Source organism: Aegilops tauschii, chromosome 6 (assembly GCF_002575655.3).
Source record: "Aegilops tauschii subsp. strangulata cultivar AL8/78 chromosome 6, Aet v6.0, whole genome shotgun sequence".
Classification (NCBI taxonomy): Eukaryota; Viridiplantae; Streptophyta; class Magnoliopsida; order Poales; family Poaceae; genus Aegilops; species Aegilops tauschii.
The window spans coordinates 351,951,485-351,958,383 of NC_053040.3; positions in this window are offsets into that span (position 1 = coordinate 351,951,485).

The window sequence follows — 6,899 nt, forward strand, 5'->3', positions numbered from 1 at the left end:
GTATACCGTTATGTCATTTGGTCTGACTAACGCACCTGCCTATTTCATGAACCTGATGAACAAAGTGTTTATGGAGTTTTTGGATAAGTTCGTCGTGGTGTTCATTGACGATATTTTAGTCTTTTCCAAGAATGAGGAAGAGCATGAGGAGCATTTGTGATTGGTACTTGAGAAGCTCAGAGAACATCAGTTATATGCCAAGTTCAGCAAATGTGAATTTTGGCTGAAGGAAGTTGGATTCCTTGGACATGTTATTTCTGGAAAAGGAATAGCAGTAGACCCCGCCAAAGTGGACACAGTAACAAGTTGGGAATCACCCACGTCAGTTGGAGAAATCCGGAGTTTTCTTGGACTTGCAGGATACTACCGGAGGTTCATCGAGAATTTCTCGAAGATCGCTAAGCCCATGACTGAGCTATTGAAGAAGGACACCAAATTCAATTGGACTGAGGATTGTGAAGCTAGTTTCCAAGAGTTGAAGAAACGATTGGTTACATCACCAGTGTTGATTCTACCAGATCAACGCAAGGATTATGAAGTATATTGCGACGCTTCTCGTCGATGACTTGGAGCAGTGCTTATGCAGGAAGGAAGAATTGTGTCATATGCTTCACGACAACTTAAACCCCATGAGAAGAATTATGCTACGCATGATTTGGAGTTAGCAGCCGTGGTGCATGCGTTGAAGACATGGAGACATTTTCTCATCGGAAACCATTGTGAGGTGTACACGGATCACAAGAGTTTGAAGTATATTTTCACGCAGAAGGAGTTAAATCTCAGACAGAGGAGATGGTTGGAGCTTATTAAGGACTATGATATGAGATTGCATTATCACCCAGGAAAGGCTAACGTAGTAGCAGACCCGTTGAGCCGCAAGAGCCATGTCAACACCCTCATGACAGGAGAGTTACCTCAGGAGTTAGCCGAGGACCTTCGCGAGCTATGTTTGGAGATAGTCCCAAGAGGCTATTTAGCGACACTGGAGATTCAGTCTACCTTGATGGAAAGGATCAGAGAAGCTCAGAAGGCAGACAAGGAGATTTACGAGATAAAGGAGAAGATGAGCAAAGGAAAAGCTAAGGGATTTCGTGAGGATGAGCACGATACCTTATGGTTTGAGGACCGCGTTTATGTGCCAAATGATCCGGAGATCAGGAAGTTGATTTTGCAAGAGGCCCATGATTCACCGTACTCGATTCACCCAGGGATTACCAAGATGTATTTGGATCTGAAGAATACTTTCTGGTGGACCAGAATGAAGAAGGATATTGCGGAGTATGTAGCAGTTTGTGATGTATGTCAGAGAGTGAAGGCAAAGCATCAGAAGCCAGCAGGATTACTACAACCATTACCGATACCCGAATGGAAGTGGGATAAAATAGGCATGGATTTTATCACGGGATTGCCCAGGACTCGTTCAGGCTATGACTCAATATGGGTTGTAGTCGACCGTTTGACGAAAGTAGCTCATTTCATTCCAGTGAAGACCACTTACACCAGTGCTAAGTTGGCAAAGATATACATGACCAGGATCGTATGTTTGCATGGAGTTCCGAGGACCATTGTATCAGATAGAAGAACCCAGTTTACCTCGATGTTTTGGAAGCAGTTACATGAAACATTGGGAACCAGGCTAGAATTTACTACAACCCTTCACCCACAGACAGATGGACAGACCGAGAGAGTCAATCAGATTTTGGAGGACATGTTGAGAGCTTGTGCACTAGATTATGGATCTAGTTGGGACGACAATTTGCCATATGCAGAGTTTTCTTACAACAACAGTTATCAAACCAGTTTGAAGATTGCCCCTTTCAAAGCTTTGTACGGAAGAAGGTGTAGAACACCGTTGTTATGGGACGAAGTTGGAGACCGTCAGTTGTTTGGACCAGATTTGATTAAGGAGTCTGAACAGAGAGTGAGGTTGATTCACGATAGGCTCAAGGTAGCCCAGTCCAGGCGGAAGAGTTATGCGGATTCTAAACGAAAGGAGACAGTCCACGAAGTCGGAGACAGAGTTTATCTTCGAGTATCACCACTTCGAGGAGTGAAGCGCTTTGGAGTTAAGGGAAAGTTAGCGCCCCATTTTATCGGACCATACAGAGTTCTCGAACATATGGGAGAAGTTGCCTACAAGCTGGAATTGCCCGAAGGATTGTCAGGAGTTCATGATGTATTTCATGTTTCCCAGTTGAAGAAGTGCCACGCAGAGATGGCTGAGATACCACTGAGAGATACTGTGCCGCTGGAAGCGATTCAGCTGGAAAGTGATTTGACCTATGAGGAGAAACCAGTTAAGATTCTTGAGTATGCCAGCTGAGTTACCCGCAGTAAGGTTATCCAGTTTTGCAAAGTCCAGTGGAGTCACCACACGGAAGATGAAGCCACCTGGGAGCGAGAGGAAGATCTACGGAAGGACCACTCCCACCTGTTTTCTAGCCAACCCGAATCTCGAGGGCGAGATTCATCTTAAGGGGGGTAGGTTTGTAACATCCCAAATTTTCAATTTGGAATGTTATACATAGATCATTCAATGCATAGCATATTTTTATTGCATTTTGACAAATCCTTGATAAATCCTAAGCAACTCAAGGACCCTAGGAGAGAGTTGGGGATTTTCTCGATTTTTCATATTTGATTTTATCAAATAATAAAACGAGGATTTTGGTTTTAATTATTTTCTCTCCGGAAAAATATTTCACATTAAAATAAATGAGAGGAGAAAATATGACTTCTCCAAAACAATTGAAATATTGGAGGAAAAATATTAAAATCATATATTGGATTTTATCCGGATTTTATTTGCAATTTTAATTGCATTAAAAAAATTGCACGTCTTCAAAACTGCATTTTTGTGTCAAAAACAAATGTTCACCCTGTTCTAATTATTTTAACTAGATGGGGAAAATTTGTTTTATCTTTTTTGGATTTTTATTTATTTTTCTGTGAATTTTTTTTGGCGGAATGTTTAAAAAAAAACGCGCCGCGCCCGACCGGGCCGAGGCCCAGCCGAGCTGCCGGCCCAGCCGCGCCGTCTCCTCCGCGCGTACGCGAGCGCCGCCGCCCGAGTCCGCCCCGAGCACGGGAGCCGCCGCCGCCTTGCCCCTCCCCCAAGCAGCCTCCCCTCATAAATACCCCGCCGCCTCCCCCCTCTTCACCCCGTCCCCGCCTGAGCCGAGCCCCGCCGGAGCCGCGAGCGCCGCCGCCCGACTTCGCCGCCCGTCGCCGCCGCCAGAGCCCGCACCTCGCCGCCCCAAGCCCCGCCGCACCCCGCCGCCCTCGCCGTCCCTCGCCGAGCCCCCGCCGGAGCTCCGTTCCGACGAGGTACCGATCAGACGCCGTTGCCAGTTTTTAAAAAAAAAACCGTTCGTTTTTTTAAACCCTAGATCGGTTTATTTTCTTCCGTTTTATTATTTAGTGAATGTTCACCGACCCGTTCGTTTTAACGAACGTGTTCGTCGGATTTTCATTGTTAACGAACGTCCGTTCTTTAACCGTTCGTCAGTTTTCTTTTTTTCGTCAGATTTTTCCGCGATTATTTCAGATCTCGATTTCTGATCGGATCTTCGTTTCTGTTTAACTTTTCGCTCGTTTATCGGAATCAGGCGATTCAAGAGCCTAGAGTTTCGTCTCGAAATTCTCTTTCCGTTTAACTTACTCAAACAAGTTTTTGCTACTGTAAAATTTGACCTAGATCCAGATTAGTAAACGAAGCTTGTTTCTTTCGCCGTTTGACTTTCGTTGCTTCGTTCGAGTTGATTCTTTTTGCAAACCGGAGTTCTTAAGTTGAACTTTCTGGTTGGATCTTTTATTCGAGTTTTACCTGTGCATTAGATGAGTACTTATTGTTTGCTTGTTTTTTTGCGATAGAGTACCCGGAGTGCGCCGCTTGTTACTTCGAATCTCTAGGTTTCGCGGATCATCAGCAAGGCAAGTAACACTTTGATCATACCTTTCCATACCCAGTTTTTATTGCATTAGATCAATCCTCAAACATTGCATGGTTAGGATCTAATTAAATAGTGGGTATTGGGAAGTAGTTGAGGTAGTACCTACTACCTGTTTTATTTATCAAACCCTTGGGAGTTACTTCTACGTTGCTATTATATTGCCATGCTATGCTCGTAGACGTGGATTGGGTTTGAGTGAAATTCATGACAGATGTGAGATTGTTAATAATGGTTTACTTAAGGTGGCAACTAAAACTCACATCTGGGTGGATTGAGGCACCTGGAGAACCCAGTGTTGTCTGTTTGTATAAGGACCGCCACCCAGGCTCAAAGGGATCATAAGATTATTCATGCTAGAAACTTCCGTGTGCAGCCACAAGCTATTATGGGCTCTAGCATAGTTAAGTAGGTTACATGATCTCTTGAAGAGGTGGGCTAGCAGATGTAGGGGAAAGTAGGTGTAACTGTCCATCCGGAGTAAAGAGTGATTGTTTCTGAAAGACTGTGTCTCGGTCATCCGTTTCTCAAACATCATGTAGTGTGAGAATCAAGCGGAGGCGATCGAGTCTTGTGGGGAAAAGTGCGCAAACCTCTGCAGAGTGTACAAACTAATCATGGTTAGCCGTGTCCCCGGTTATGGACAACTTGAGTATCTAGTACCTGGATTATCATGTGAATCTCATCACCATGTTACTTTAATTAACTTTGTTGGGTTAATGATGACTTTTAATTGGGATTGAGATGCTGTCAACCATCTCAATGTTCAACAACCACCATGATAGTTAAATAAAATTTATTCCTTTGTAGTAGGGAAAAATTGGCTTTTCGCAAAACTTTAACCATAGAGCTTTCCACCAGCCAAATATGCATGTAGTATAGCATTATTATGTTCATTATTCTCTATGTGTTATTTTGCCAGCATATTCTATGTGCTGACCCGTTTTCGGGCTGCAACGTTTCATGTTGCAGACTTTTCAGACGACGAGTAAGGTGCCTTAGGTCGTGGTCTTATGCTCAGTGATGCCGTTGGAGTTGATGGACTCACTTATCTTCCAAGTCTTCCGCTGTTATCGTACTTAGATGGCCTTAAGCCATATTTATCATACTTATTCTCTTTGGAGATATTCGATGTAATAAGTGTGTGATTGCTACTCTGTTATAAATCCTCCATTTGTACTATGCGTGTCAGCATTACTGATCCAGGGATGACACTGGTGCACAGCAGCACAGACTATTTGAGGTCTGGTCGCTACATTTTCCAGAGTCAGCTATCACACCCTTTTCGTGCCGCGTCAATGTACCCACTAGAAACAAGTTATACTTGTTCGGTTCAACCGCCTCCCTAGGTGTTTGGAGAGGAATTGGCCAGCGCGAGGCGCTTCTATAGGTGGGCAGGTGGCTTAAAACAAGGGAAAATGTGCGAACCAGCTAGATGAGGGAGGGAAGCTTCTACATTCGCAGGGGACATGGCATTGGCTATTGGGCGGCAACATGCGGTCATCCGGGTATGCCATAATACGAAGAGGCATCCTATATCAGCAAGGACCAACTTCCCTACCGATAGCTCATCTAACAGAACTCCCAAGTTAACTGTGCTGAGGCTGGTGTAGTCATGAGATGGGTGACCGGATGGGAAGTGGACTCGATGTTAACTAGAGGGATGGGTTACTGCAAAGGTTTATTATAAACCTTTGCAGCGACCCATCGGTCTAGTTAATATCGATGTCTTTGTTTTGTAATTTTTGACATTTTTGTTGTTGTTTGAACACATGTTAATCGAAGGTTTTTTGAACATAACGCATCCCAAGACATATATGCTTATGTGGCATGGAGTTAATGAGGAGAGAGGTGTCTGTAGTAACATAATATGTTACCATAACGTAACGCGCACCAATGCAAAATGAGTCTACAACATAATAAATGAAGGCTTGCATGACACTACATTTATGTTACTACCCACTATGATGATAGTAACATAAACTAGTAACATGCATATGTTACTAGTCTAAATTACTACCCACTATGACTAGCCTTAGCATGGTTAATAATATAGCCAACTGATGGCTACAAGGAACCGCCATGTCATCTACAGCCATCATCTATATGCACTCATACAATAGTGTGGGCTATAAGGTTGGCTATTAGTACATTAGTACTCCCTCCGTCTAGGTGTGTAAGTCACCTAAGGTGGAGCAGCACAATCTAGGTGGCTGCGGATTGGAAGAGGCCAAAGTATCAGACCAAAAATTCCTCCTAAACCAAACGGAGATTAGCAATGAATCCCTAATTAATAGGGCTGCCGTTTCAGCCAACCCATGCAGGCCCATTGACGCGCATGCAAACTAGGGTCAATCCCTCCCCTAATCAATGTGTTCCTTCTCTTCATGCATAGGTCACTCATTCTCTCCCGCATTAACTTCCTCCCCCGCGTGGTTCAGCCAAAAAAGTTGCTCGCTGATGAACGAGGCAGTGAGGGGAACGAGGACGGAATTTAATGCATTGCGCCTAAGTGTTTTCGGGAATATCTAATTTTCGTAAGGTGACTTACACACCTAGACGGAGGGAGTACTTTTTTTCATCTTCTCTCTATCTCTTTCTTCACATTTATTGCATTTACCTAGGAATGAGTATATAGCAAGGCTCTTGCATGAGAGCCGACTCCCCTTACTTTTTCACATCTCTCTCCTCCACATAGGCAAAAATGCCATGTAAGCGGGCTATAAGCCCACTATTGTACTTGCACTTAGGGCAAGTATAATAGTGGGCTTATGGCCCGCTTACATGGCAAGAGCAAGTACAATAGTGGGCTTATAGCCCGCTTACATGGCATTTTTGCCTATGTGGAGCAGAGAATGATGAAAAAGTAAGACTAGTCACAATGGGTAGTAACTTAGACTAGTAACATGCATATGTTACTAGTCTATGTTACTACCTCTATAGTGGGTA